This window comes from Ranitomeya imitator, chromosome 2, assembly GCF_032444005.1.
Source record: "Ranitomeya imitator isolate aRanImi1 chromosome 2, aRanImi1.pri, whole genome shotgun sequence".
Lineage (NCBI taxonomy): Eukaryota > Metazoa > Chordata > Amphibia > Anura > Dendrobatidae > Ranitomeya > Ranitomeya imitator.
Window position 1 is genome coordinate 365,346,167 of NC_091283.1, and position 14,297 is coordinate 365,360,463.

The following is a 14,297-nucleotide window of genomic DNA, read 5'->3' on the forward strand; positions in this document are numbered from 1 at the left end:
AATTGTATGTCTTTAGCATGAACTTATAATGGATGAAGTCTTCGGGTAGATTAGATTTTCTCCACAGACGTTCTGCGCACCTGGAGCACCGCTGCAGGAAACGTGTTTGCAGCGTGTGCCACGGTTGTTGCCGTCTGTGCCGAGTTGTTTTATGTATAGGAGGAGCAGCTTCATCCAGAGCACTTTGCAGGGTTTCATTGTAATGCTTCAGAGCAGAGTCAGGACATGAGATGGAGGAGATTGGGGCCAATGAGGACTGCAAGTTCTTCATAAGTTTCTGGGTGTTAATGGCCTGTATGTTTCTATAAGTGTGGAAAGTGGGGGTGACCTGAGCGGGATGGCAGTTCTTGATAGAGAATGAAAGAATGTTGTGGTCAGAGAGCGGGAGAGGGGAGTTTGTGAAATCATCCAGTAATAAGGACACATACAGCAGCAGCGGCTCAGTACTGGGGTATCAGCAGGATGAGTATTTTCCGCAGACTGGGAATAAATGGGGACAGTGCAGGAAATGTGAGAAATCAAATGTCTTTGTTGTAATCTCAGCAAGCAAGTCGTGGCAGGAGAAGTTGTCATGTCGGTCTGAGTAAGATGTAAAAGTGAATGTCACCTGTAAGTTATCTGTAACTGTATTGTAAACTCTTGCCTATTCTTCAGGACTGGTATCTACCACTGTATGCCACTGTATGGCAGCAATATCAGTATTGGTTTTTGTATAGAGATTTTTTTCAGCTACAGCGCGGTCATCTGCTGAGGTTCTCCTACGTCCACAACAAGAGTGCTCCACCTGAGTTGTAATCAGGGTTACCGGTTAAGGGCCCACTCGGATTTTTTGCCCCCTCCCTGAGCTGAACCCCTAGCTACAACTCTGCTTTTCAGGCATAGTGCAAAAGCTCAGAAGGGAAAGAGCACCATATTATATATAAGTGCAGATTTTACTGTTATGGTTTCAGGGTGCCATGATCCACTGGGACATCCCCTGAGGTGCCAGAACGGCAAAAAACCCATAAGTGACCCCATTTTACCATTGAGCAGTGACGAAAGAATAAATTACATTTTTACCACTTAAATGTTGTTGAAGACCCAAGTTTCTAATTTTTCTAAGGGCTTATAGGAATTTTTTTTTACAACAAACTGAGGTCCATTTTTTCCTGAGTGTGCATCAATACCCTACATGTAATTGTGAAATATTTTTCAGGCACAGTGCAAAGCTCCGAAGGCAATGAGCTCCAGATTTTACTGTTATGGTTTGCAGGTGCCGTGACCCACTGGGAGAGCCCGTGAGGTACTAGAACTGCAGAACTCCCATAAGTGACCCCATTTTACAAACTACATATTTCTTTTTTTTTTTTTTAAATCTGTTTATTAAATTTTCCAATATAACCATCATACAGTTGGTAATGACAAAATGAATTAGCAGTCATAAACTCAACCCAAACCCTCCCCCTCCCAAGAACCCCAATCTCTGCATGCGCATAACCGTCAAAGCAAGTCACGGAACTGGTGAGTTGCCGCCTATCCTCTGTAACAAGTACCATTGTGTGTTTTCAAACTGCGCTTTCAGCTTCTCCCTAGTCTCCAAAGGCAGAGACGGGATGAGAGTAGACCATGTAGACAAAAATCTGCCTGCCATTTTCTCTTTGTTAGACAAAGCATCCATCCATTCCATTTTAAATATGAATTGGATTTTTGTACGAACAAGAGAAAGCGATGGAGCTGCCGGATTTAACCATTGATGAAGTATGCTCTTCCTGGTTGCCGAGGCCCATATCATGAGTGTAGCTTTGATATATTTAGATAATTTGTTTTGTGCCTCATCAAGAATGTTAAAAATAGCCCATTGAGGGGTAAGCGCAAAACTGACTCCACATAACTTTTGTAGCTCATCATGAACACTACCCCACAACTCCTGAATTTTCGGGCCGCTCCACAGATGGTGATAGATATCCGTGTTGCGGGATTTACATTTAGAACACAAGTAGACTGAGACCGGAGACATCCTAGACTTCCCACGTCCATTTTTTGCGTATTACCGAGTAGATGTTGCTTATGGATGCCGGTTGTGTTCTTGCATTTCTAATAAATCCATCCAGGTTTGTCCTCCCCTTCCCTGCCCCTCCACTCGGCTGACACTTCTGTGCTAAGCTACGCGCATATAATACCGAAAAGTTAAGATCCAATAGGTCGATTGCTTGCCTACAACCCTGAGAAGCCAGACATCTATAGAAAGATGGTGCGGAGCCCCTTATGAACCCAGGATTGTCCAAGAAAGGCTGATATGGGGACAAACCTGCCCTTAGTTTACAAATTTTTCTACAACGTCTCCAGGTCAGTACTGTTTGCCATATAGTTGAATGATCCCGTATCTCTACTGGGAGACCCTCCCCTTTCAAATGTAACAATGCCGACAATGAGATGTGCGGGTAAAATTGTTGTTCTAGGTCAACGTTGGCGTAATGAGAGACACCCCTTATCCAGTCAATGGCATATCTAAAATTAGCTGCTAAATTGTATCTACCCAGATCAGGAAAATTTATACCACCTTCTGCCCTTGTCGCCTGCAATTTAAAGAGACCTATACGCGTTCTGCCTCCCACCCCCCATATGAATTTACGAAAATTTGAGTTTAGTATACTAAGGTCTGCCCTAGTCAGGAGCAGTGGTAACGTCTGAAAGGCATATAACAATTTAGGGAATACTATCATCTTAATTAGATGACATCTACCTGAGAATGATAACGTAAAATGTTTCCACGATTGGAGAAGATTAATTATGGAGGAAATCAAAGGTTTATAATTTACTCTATACAAGATGGAGGGGTCCGCAGGCAATCTTATCCCCAGATATTTAATAGATTCCTGGCTCCACTGAAATGGAAACAAGGGATCGTTCGACCTCCCAGATCTGAAAACCGCCATAGCCTCAGACTTACTATAATTAACCTTAAAACCAGAACATTTACCAAATTTCTCCAAGATGTTCATGATAGCCGGAATTGCCTGAGTTGGGTTTGCAATAAATAAAAGGATGTCGTCAGCGAAAGCCGAGATCTTTAAAGATGCAGTTCCCACTCTCACCCCCTCAAATGTCGCCTCACTCTGCAATGTCCTCAAGAATGGGTCTAGTGCCAAATTAAACAAAAGGGGAGACAAAGGGCAACCCTGGCGTGTCCCTCGCTGAATTTCAAAGGGCTTAGATAGTGTGTTATTTACTGACATCCTAGACAACGGGTTTTTATAAATAGATTTAACTGCCTCACAGAACCATGAGCCAAACCCTCTAAATGATAACAGATCAAACAGGTAGCCCCACGCCACCCTGTCGAACGCCTTGTCGGCGTCCAGGCTAACCACGATAGATTTCATATGTCGTTTCACTCTACAGTAGGATATGGCTCCCAGGGCTGTTCTGATGTTGTATGTGATGGATTTCCCATGTACAAACCCAGTTTGCTGCGGCGAGATCAGACTAGGGATAATTCTTTGCAATCTGTCAGCCAAAATTTTTGTGAATATTTTGAAATCTGAGTTAAGTAACGATATTGGTCTATATCCTTCAACCTGCGAGTGATCTTTACCTGGCTTTGGAAGAATAATGACAACCGCCTCGTTGAACCGGTCAGGAAGGCGGCCCAACTTAACTATGTTATTATATAACTCACACAGGTGTGAAGTCAAGCTGGTTCCCAGGATTTTATAGTGCTCGTTGCTGAACCCATCTGGGCCTGGTGCCTTAGATAATTTCAGTTTAGTTATAACTTGCAAAATCTCCGAGGGCGTTATAGGAGAATTGATGGCCTCCCTTTCTTCATCTGTAAGTGTCGGTGCTAGGTGATCTCTAAGAAACTCCCCACTCGCCTCTTCCCCTCCCGACTCCGAGCTGTATAGCTCGCTAAAAAATGCTCTGAATTCGTCTACTATTTCCTCATTATTTGCCAAGATGTGACCATCACGTAGTTTGATTTTATGTATTTTCGTCGCTTTCCTATATGGACGTGTAAGGGACGCCAACACCCTCCCTGGTTTATTGCCCCATTTAAAATATTTATGTTTTTGGTAGTCTAAGTTGAACATGGCCTTCTCGTGAGCCAACGCGTCCGCCTCCTCCCTAGCCCTTAAGAATTTTTCTTTTGTTGTTGGTGTATTGTTTAGTTTGAAGTCCTTGTATGCCTGGGTTAATGATGTTTGTGTGTCCACCCTACGTTTCATCACTTCTTTTTTTTGTGACTAACATAAGAAATAATCTGGCCCCTCAATACGGCCTTAGAGGCCATCCAAAACAAATGAGCGTCTTCGCAATGAGCACAGTTGTCACCCTTATAGACCTCCCATGACATCTGCAAATATTTTTTAAAATCGTCCGACTGATAGAGGTACGAAGGAAAACGCCACTTCCTCTCCTGATGTATTAGGGTTGTTAGATTAGATTTGAATGTTACTGGGGCATGATCCGATATATGGATATTTTGTATGTTTGACTGTGTGATTAGGGGTATTAATGACGGGTGCACCAACCAACAATCAATCCTAGCGTGGGAATCGTGTAAGTGGGAGTAGTCCCTATCCAGGGGGTGCTGTATTCTCCACACGTCAACCAGATCTAGGTGGTCTAAGAGTGATTGGATGCCATTCCCTCGTCCTTGTCCGTGAGTGACCCCAGAACCGGATCTATCCATGGTCACGTCTGCTACGTCGTTAAAGTCTCCGCCCACAACTATCCGAGACGTCTCCCACCCCGCCAAACTCTCCAACAATCTAGTCTGGAATTGTGCTTCAGGTGTATTAGGGGCATAGATATTAACCAGGCTAAAATGCATACCCTCGATTACGATTCTAACCAAAAGAAATCTGCCTTGTGGGTCCTCCAGTGTATCAGTTATCTCGTATTTAAGATCATTATGTATTAATATGGCTACACCTCGCTGTTTTTTGGAAAATGAAGCTTCAGCACAGAGCGTATACTTCCTACTGAGTAAAGAAGGGTGATTATTTTTAATCCAGTGTGTTTCCTGTAGGAAGATGATGTGGAAATTTTGTTTTTGTAAAAAATTTAAAACCTTTTTCCTCTTAATTGGGGTATTTAGCCCGTTCACATTCCATGAGCACCATTGTAAAGCTCGGATTACGGCATCTTCTTTGCCAGATTGATCCGCCATTAACCGATACCTTTGCGAACAGCTCTATGACTTATGTATAAATACTGTGTGTGAGACCCCCACCCATCCCAGCGAGTGAGTGTAAGATCTCCCAGAACCTGAACATTATGTTTGCGCATGCAGAGATCCCTCCCCCCTCCCATAACCCCACACCATTCAAACTTTTTAACTGTAACCAAGGTGCTCATCCACAGAGTGAGCACTACGTGAAAAAATAACATTCCTATTAAAGACAAAAGGGTATTAACATAAACGCGACATCACTTAAAAAATGACAAATTATAACAGCTCTACTCGTTCAGGTTTTGTCAGGGCTAGCAAGTGCCCGAGACTCCTCTTGCAAAAATTTCAAAGCCTTCTCTGGGTCACTGAAGGACCAATTTTTCCCCCCATAATCAAAGCGTAAAGTTGAAGGATACTGCAAGCCAAACCGGATATTCTTATCCACCAAGAGTTTGCATGCGGGGTTGAAGGCTTTGCGTCTGGCAGCCAAGGCGGCCGAGTAGTCTTGGAACAGGAGTAGTTTGTGATTCTCATATAACAGGGAACGTTGTTTTCTAAATGCTGCTAAGATGCGGATTTTGTCCTGAAAATCCAATACTTTAAAAATGACTGGTCTTGGTCTGTCGCTGCCTCCTCCCCTCGGCGGTCCCAGCCTGTGCGCTCTCTCAATGGCTATTGCACCTGACGATGGTAAAACTCCAAGGGATTTTGGCAGCCATATTGATGTTATTTTGACCAATTCCGAGGGGGGGACAGATTCTGGAAGGCCTATGAGCCTCAAGTTGTTGCGTCGGGATCTGTTTTCAAGATCATCCACCTTGTCCACAAGGTCTGAGATGTCCTTATCCTTACTATCCAGTTTGTCCTTGAGGGCTTTAGCAGAGTCCTCCAGATCCGAAATTCTTTGTTCCGCTTCTGCTATTCGCGCTCCCTGAGAATTGACTTGTGAGACAATTGTGTCCAATGAGGTTTGAAAAGCTGCTAGTCTGTTATCAATCTCAGGCATCAACCGTTCAATAATAGCATTTGCAATGGACTGCGGGTTCTGAGCCTCAACTTCAACGTTTTGTGACGTAGGAGATGTGCCTGCCTGGCTACATGTGGAGCAGTGGCGTAGGAAGGGGGGTGCGGGGGGGGCGGGCCGCCCCGGGCGGCACAATGCGGGGGGCGGGCATCTAGCCCTGCTGGCACAAGCATCTCTTCAGTCAGTGCAGGGCCAGGCAGTGCAGGCACATCGGGGTTAACAAGGCAGCCAGCGTGACATTGTTTTGTGGGCGGAGAGTTCTCCTGCTCTGCTCCTCCGCCCGCCCCTCGCTGACTGCTGAACTTACATCAGGACAGGCAGATTCTGGAGGAGCTCCTTGGCAAGCCTTGCTGCCCTGAGTGAGTGCGATGTATCCCTGTATTCTGACAGTCTGGGTGACCTGGGGCGGCCACAGCTGATATACTGTATATTATATACTTCAGCAGCCGCCCAGGTCCCCAGCACCTGTCCTGTATATGTATATACTGTATCTATACAGCCTGCATGACAGTATATATAATATATATACAGGACAGGTGCTGGGGGCCTGGGCTGGGCGGCTGCTGAAATATATACACTGCACAGTACCATCACTCCCCTGTATATATACACTGCACAGTACCACTGCCCTGTATATATACACTGCACCGTACCACTGCCCTATATATATACAATGCACCGTACCACTGCCCTGTATATATACAATGCACCGTACCACTGCCCTGTATATATACACTGCACAGTACCACTGCCCTGTATATATACAATGCACCGTACCACTGCCCTGTATATATACACTGCACAGTACCACTGCCCTGTATATATACACTGCACCGTACCACTCCCCTGTATATATACACTGCACAGTACCACTGCCCCTGTATATATACACTGCACAGTACCACTCCTCCTGTATATATACACCGCACAGTACCACTCCTCCTGTATATATACACTGCACAGTACCACTCCTCCTGTATATATACACTGCACAGTACCACTCCTCCTGTATATATACACTGCACAGTACCACTCCTCCTGTATATATACACTGCACAGTACCACTCCTCCTGTATATACACTGCACAGCACCACTCCTCCTGTATATATACACTGCACAGTACCACTCCTCCTGTATATATACACCGCACAGTACCACTCCCCTGTATATATACACCGCACAGTACCTCTCCCCTGTATATATACACTGCACAGTACCACTCCCCTGTATATATACACTGCACAGTACCTCTCCCCTGTATATATACACTGCACAGTACCGCTCCTCCTGTATATATACACTGCACAGCACCACTCCTCCTGTATATATACACCGCACAGTACCACTCCTCCTGTATATATACACTGCACAGTACCACTCCCCTGTATATATACACTGCACAGTACCGCTCCTCCTGTATATATACACTGCACAGCACCACTCCTCCTGTATATATACACCGCACAGTACCACTCCTCCTGTATATATACACTGCACAGTACCACTCCCCTGTATATATACACTGCACAGTACCACTCCTCCTGTATATATACACTGCACAGTACCACTCCCCTGTATATATACACTGCACAGTACCACTCCTCCTGTATATATACACCGCACAGTACCTCTCCCCTGTATATATACACCGCACAGTACCTCTCCCCTGTATATATACACTGCACAGTACCACTCCCCTGTATATATACACTGCACAGTACCTCTCCCCTGTATATATACACCGCACAGTACCTCTCCCCTGTATATATACACCGCACAGTACCACTCCTCCTGTATATACACACCGCACAGTACCACTCCTCCTGTATATATACACTGCACAGTACCACTCCTCCTGTATATATACACCGCACAGTACCACTGTCCTGTATATATACACCACACAGTACCACTCCTCCTGTATATATACACTGCACAGTACCACTCCTCCTGTATATATACACTGCACAGTACCACTCCTCCTGTATATATACCCTGCACAGTACCACTCCTCCTGTATATATACACTGCACAGTACCACTGTCCTGTATATATACACTGCACAGTACCACTCCTCCTGTATATATACACTGCACAGTACCACTCCTCCTGTATATATACACTGCACAGTACCACTCCTCCTGTATATATACACTGCACAGTACCACTCCTCCTGTATATATACACTGCACAGTACCACTGTCCTGTATATATACACTGCACAGTACCACTCCTCCTGTATATATACACTGCACAGTACCACTCCTCCTGTATATATACCCTGCACAGTACCACTCCTCCTGTATATATACACTGCACAGTACCACTCCTCCTGTATATATACACTGCACAGTACCACTCCTCCTGTATATATACACTGCACAGTACCACTCCTCCTGTATATATACACTGCACAGTACCACTCCTCCTGTATATATACACTGCACAGTACCACTCCTCCTGTATATATACACTGCACAGTACCACTCCTCCTGTATATATACCCTGCACAGTACCACTCCTCCTGTATATATACACTGCACAGTACCACTGTCCTGTATATATACACTGCACAGTACCACTCCTCCTGTATATATACACTGCACAGTACCACTCCTCCTGTATATATACACTGCACAGTACCACTCCTCCTGTATATATACACCGCACAGCACCACTGCCCTGTATATATACACTGCACAGTACCACTCCTCCTGTATATATACACCGCACAGTACCACTCCTCCTGTATATATACACTGCACAGTACCACTCCTCCTGTATATATACACTGCACAGTACCACTCCTCCTGTATATATACACTGCACAGTACCACTCCTCCTGTATATATACACCGCACAGTACCACTCCTCCTGTATATATACACCGCACAGTACCACTCCTCCTGTATATATACACTGCACAGTACCACTGTCCTGTATATATACACTGCACAGTACCACTCCTCCTGTATATATACACTGCACAGTACCACTCCTCCTGTATATATACACTGCACAGTACCACTCCTCCTGTATATATACACTGCACAGTACCACTCCTCCTGTATATATACACTGCACAGTACCACTCCTCCTGTATATATACACTGCACAGTACCACTCCTCCTGTATATATACACTGCACAGTACCACTCCTCCTGTATATATACCCTGCACAGTACCACTCCTCCTGTATATATACACTGCACAGTACCACTGTCCTGTATATATACACTGCACAGTACCACTCCTCCTGTATATATACACTGCACAGTACCACTCCTCCTGTATATATACACTGCACAGTACCACTCCTCCTGTATATATACACCGCACAGCACCACTGTCCTGTATATATACACTGCACAGTACCACTCCTCCTGTATATATACACTGCACAGTACCACTCCTCCTGTATATATACACTGCACAGTACCACTGTCCTGTATATATACACTGCACAGTACCACTCCTCCTGTATATATACACTGCACAGTACCACTCCTCCTGTATATATACACTGCACAGTACCACTCCTCCTGTATATATACACCGCACAGCACCACTGCCCTGTATATATACACTGCACAGTACCACTGTCCTGTATATATACACTGCACAGTACCACTCCTCCTGTATATATACACCGCACAGTACCACTGCCCTGTATATATACACTGCACAGTACCACTCCTCCTGTATATATACACCGCACCGTACCACTGCCCTGTATATATACATCGCACAGTACCGCTCCTCCTGTCCTGTATATATACACTGCACAGTACCACTCCTCCTGTATATACACACTGCACAGTACCACTCCTCCTGTCCTGTATATATACACTGCACAGTACCGCTCCTCCTGTCCTGTATATATACACTGCACAGTACCACTCCTCCTGTATATATACACTGCACAGGACCACTGCCCTGTATATATACACTGCACAGTACCACTCCTCCTGTATATATACACTGCACAGTACCACTGTCCTGTATATATACACTGCACAGTACCACTCCTCCTGTATATATACACTGCACAGTACCACTCCTCCTGTATATATACACTGCACAGTACCACTCCTCCTGTATATATACACCGCACAGCACCACTGCCCTGTATATATACACTGCACAGTACCACTCCTCCTGTATATATACACCGCACAGTACCACTGCCCTGTATATATACACTGCACAGTACCACTCCTCCTGTATATATACACCGCACCGTACCACTGCCCTGTATATATACATCGCACAGTACCGCTCCTCCTGTCCTGTATATATACACTGCACAGTACCACTCCTCCTGTATATACACACTGCACAGTACCACTCCTCCTGTCCAGTATATATACACTGCACAGTACCACTCCTCCTGTCCTGTATATATACACTGCACAGTACCGCTCCTCCTGTCCTGTATATATACACTGCACAGTACCGCTCCTCCTGTATATATACACTGCACAGTACCGCTCCTCCTGTCCTGTATATATACACTGCACAGTACCACTCCTCCTGTCCTGTATATATACACTGCACAGTACCGCTCCTCCTGTCCTGTATATATACACCGCACAGTACCGCTCCTCCTGTATATATACACTGCACAGTACCGCTCCTCCTGTCCTGTATATATACACTGCACAGTACCACTCCTCCTGTCCTGTATATATACACTGCACAGTACCACTCCTCCTGTATATATACACTGCACAGTACCACTCCTCCTGTCCTGTATATATACACTGCACAGTACCGCTCCTCCTGTCCTGTATATATACACCGCACAGTACCGCTCCTCCTGTATATATACACTGCACAGTACCGCTCCTCCTGTCCTGTATATATACACTGCACAGTACCACTCCTCCTGTCCTGTATATATACACTGTAGAATTTACAATAGCTGTCACTCATGTAAGAAGTGAAATCTGGCATTGGACTATACCTAGATTTCTCTGCCGTATCTGGGCATCATGAATCGTGGTATGTGTTAAAAGGGGGGGGGGGACCCACTGAGACTCTTTTGCCCGGGGCCCTCAAAAACCTGGAGCCGGCCCTGGGGGTGGGTCACCGGGCTGCGGCCGGCGCTGCAGCTGTTTAACGCTATTGACGTGTGGGCCCGCGCCCGCACGTCAATAGTTAACAGCCGCCAGCCAATCTGAGGCTGGCAGCTGACGTCAGTCCCAGTGTGCATGTCGCCGGCGTCTGACATCATTGTCAGTCGCCGGCGAGTGCACGTTTCAGCTGCGTGGAGAGAGCAGGAGCGTGGTCAGGTAAGCAGAACTTGGTTATTTTTGCAGTCCCGATCATGTGATGGTAACATTCACCGGCGAAACAATTAAAGTTCTACATCTGAGGTCTTATTCCTGCTGGGGGGGGGGGGGGGGGGGCGCCAAGCTCGGGACCAGCCCCGGGCGGCAAAAGCTCTAGCTACGCCTCTGATGTGGAGCTTCTGCCAGGTTTAACATTTTTACCCACAAATTTATCCATGGTGAAATAGGTGCCTGAGAATTAAAGGAAGTTGTCAGTGATATCGCTAAATGTGCTTATTACATTTTATGATAAATTGAAAAGTCTAATGAACTGCTGCAGCCCTGCTGCCAAGCTCCCCTCTGCGTGGGCCCTTCCCCAGCGTTCCACAGTTTCTGTGCCAGGAGGAGTCACAATGCCCTCCTGTAAGTAAACAGTAGTCCTGCTTAATAAGGAACAATGTCTGTGGGGCTCAATAATCCTCCTGGTGGAGACCCACTAAAGCCCAGTACCTTTACCTGAGCAATGGCTCCCGCCCGTTCTCTGCTCCCACACTTCCTTTCACAATACCTCCGCTGGCACAATTAGCTGGTGCCAGAAACGCTGCTGTTCTCCTCAAGCGATGCCCCTCTCACTTCCTCTGTTGCAGCTGCAGGACGGCTTTTCTCCTGTGCTCGTCCGCTGCTGTGATCTTGTGCGGCTGGTAGTGTGGTGACTGGCGCGCTTTCAGCAAGATGGCGCCTGGCGCCCAGCCACCTCCTCCCCCACGCTGTCTCCTTCTTCCTCTTCAACACCTGCGTGCCGGGGACACCACGATTCCACGCCACCTCTCTTCTCTTCTTACCGCGGCCGTCTGGTGAGTCTGCTTAGCTCAGCTGCTCTGTCAGATGAAGCGTTCTGTTCGCTCTCCTTCAGCAGCTTCTTCTCCAGCCGCTGGTCTCCAGCCACGAGGGGGGATGCTTCGGTGCTTGCGGTGCTATCTGCGCCTTGGAGAACTGGGGAAACCGGAGAGCCGGGTCTGCTTCCACTAACCCTTGTCCGGTCCTTATCCTGACCTTTGGGGGGTTTTTTAGAGATTATTTTCAGGCTTATGTCCCCTTCAGGTTAGGAGCTCAAGTAAGATGCGGCCATCTTCAGGCTCCGCCTCCCGGAAGTCCCCAAACTACATATTTCAATGAATTCATATAGGGATGCAGTGATCATATTGACACCATGGTTGTGTCACACATTCTTATAACATTGGGCAGTGAAGACAAAATAACTACATTTTACCACCAAAATTTTGTTTTAGCCCCAGATTTTACATTTTCACACAAAAAGTAGGTAAAAATGGTGCCAAAGTTTGTCCCACTATTTCTACTGAATGTGGCAATACCCCATATGTGACTGTACAGTACTGCTTACAGCCATACAGAGAGACTCGGGAGGAACAGAGCGCTATTTGCCTCCTGGAGTGCAGATTTTCTTGGACAGTTTGCGAATTCCATATACAGAGACCCTACTTGCTAGAAGAATAGAAATCCCCCTCAAGTGACCCCATTTTGGAAACTATACCTTTTGGGGAATTTATCTACAGTTGTACTGCGGCCCTGCGCTTAGTAACCCGATGTTTACCCTGGTTACCAGGGGACTTCGGGATCGTTGCTCGCTGGAGAGCTATCTGTGTGACAGCTCTCCAGCGACCAAACAGCGACGCTGCAGCGATCGACATCGTTGTCGGTATCGCTGCAGCGTCGCTTAGTGTGATGGTACCCTTACTCTGGACCCTGTATAAGCTGATCGCTTGTATAGCATAGAGATGCAGGAGCATCCCTAAGCTATACAAACTGTTAGCGCTGTACTGACAGACGAATTTGCTTCATCATGCTCTGAGCATGATCAAGCAACTTTGCTAGCACTGGTGACCCAAATGTCATCATAACGACTTTGGGACACCATGGCAACAATCAGGCCCAGCGATTGTCATTATGGGGTCTCCGATCCAAGGGCAGAAAGGCTTTCTTCACTCTGCCCGCTTCCGAAATCGAGTTAGATCGCAGCATTTATAGGGGGTTAAAGTGCCAGGAGCGGTTTAGGACCCCTCCTGGCGCTGAGTGCCGGGTTTAAGCTTTCAGAATCACTTGGACGTATCCACACGGCACAGGTTTGTAAGTACCAGCCCACAGGGACTTATAGACACATCTAGGGTCGGAAGGGGTTAACATTTGATAAAAAGGAGCATGTGTCTGACATTTTCTTGCCTGTTCTTTACAAAAATTGTTCCTGCCAAGTTTATTTTGTAACATTTTAACATCTGCTTTTTTCTGGCAATTTTCTTATAATATAAGTAAACCTAAAGGGAAGATGCCGCAAAAAAAAAACATTCAAAAAGGCCACAACACTCTACATGTAGGTTTTAAATATCGTATTTTGCAAACCATAAGACGCACCCCAAATGTAAATAGAAAACCAGGTTTTTTTTAATAACATGGTGGTGCATCTTATATTCCTATTCTACGATAGTTTACCAGATGGGTTGCGGCGGTGGAGAGGTGTCACAGGAGGCAAAGTTGCTGCTGAAGCAACCTGGTGGTGGCGGTAGTGGGGCGATGCTGCATCGGGCTGGGAGGAGGGGGTATCCCTTCTCTGCGAGGCTGCGAGCCCTGGGCTTTCAGAAAGTGTTTGCTGTGAGCAAAGTCCCTGCACTTCCCATTAATTTCTCTGCAGTGGCTTCGGGACAATGGCCGCTGTAGGCAGTGAATGCGCAGTTTGAGATCTTAATAGACGTTATCTCGGAAGCCGAGATCTAAGTCTTCGCATACGCTGCCTAGGGCGACCATTTTCCCTGAGCCACCACAGAGAAATCA

The 14,297-nt window shown here is 46.2% G+C and overlaps 1 long non-coding RNA gene across 1 annotated transcript in view; it reads left to right on the forward strand.

Annotated features, from left to right (window-relative positions):
• The window catches only part of LOC138663903 (uncharacterized), a 32,294-nt gene that overhangs the window by 16,754 nt on the left and 1,243 nt on the right, over nt 1–14,297 (forward strand). The gene's annotated exons all lie outside the window — the stretch shown is intronic.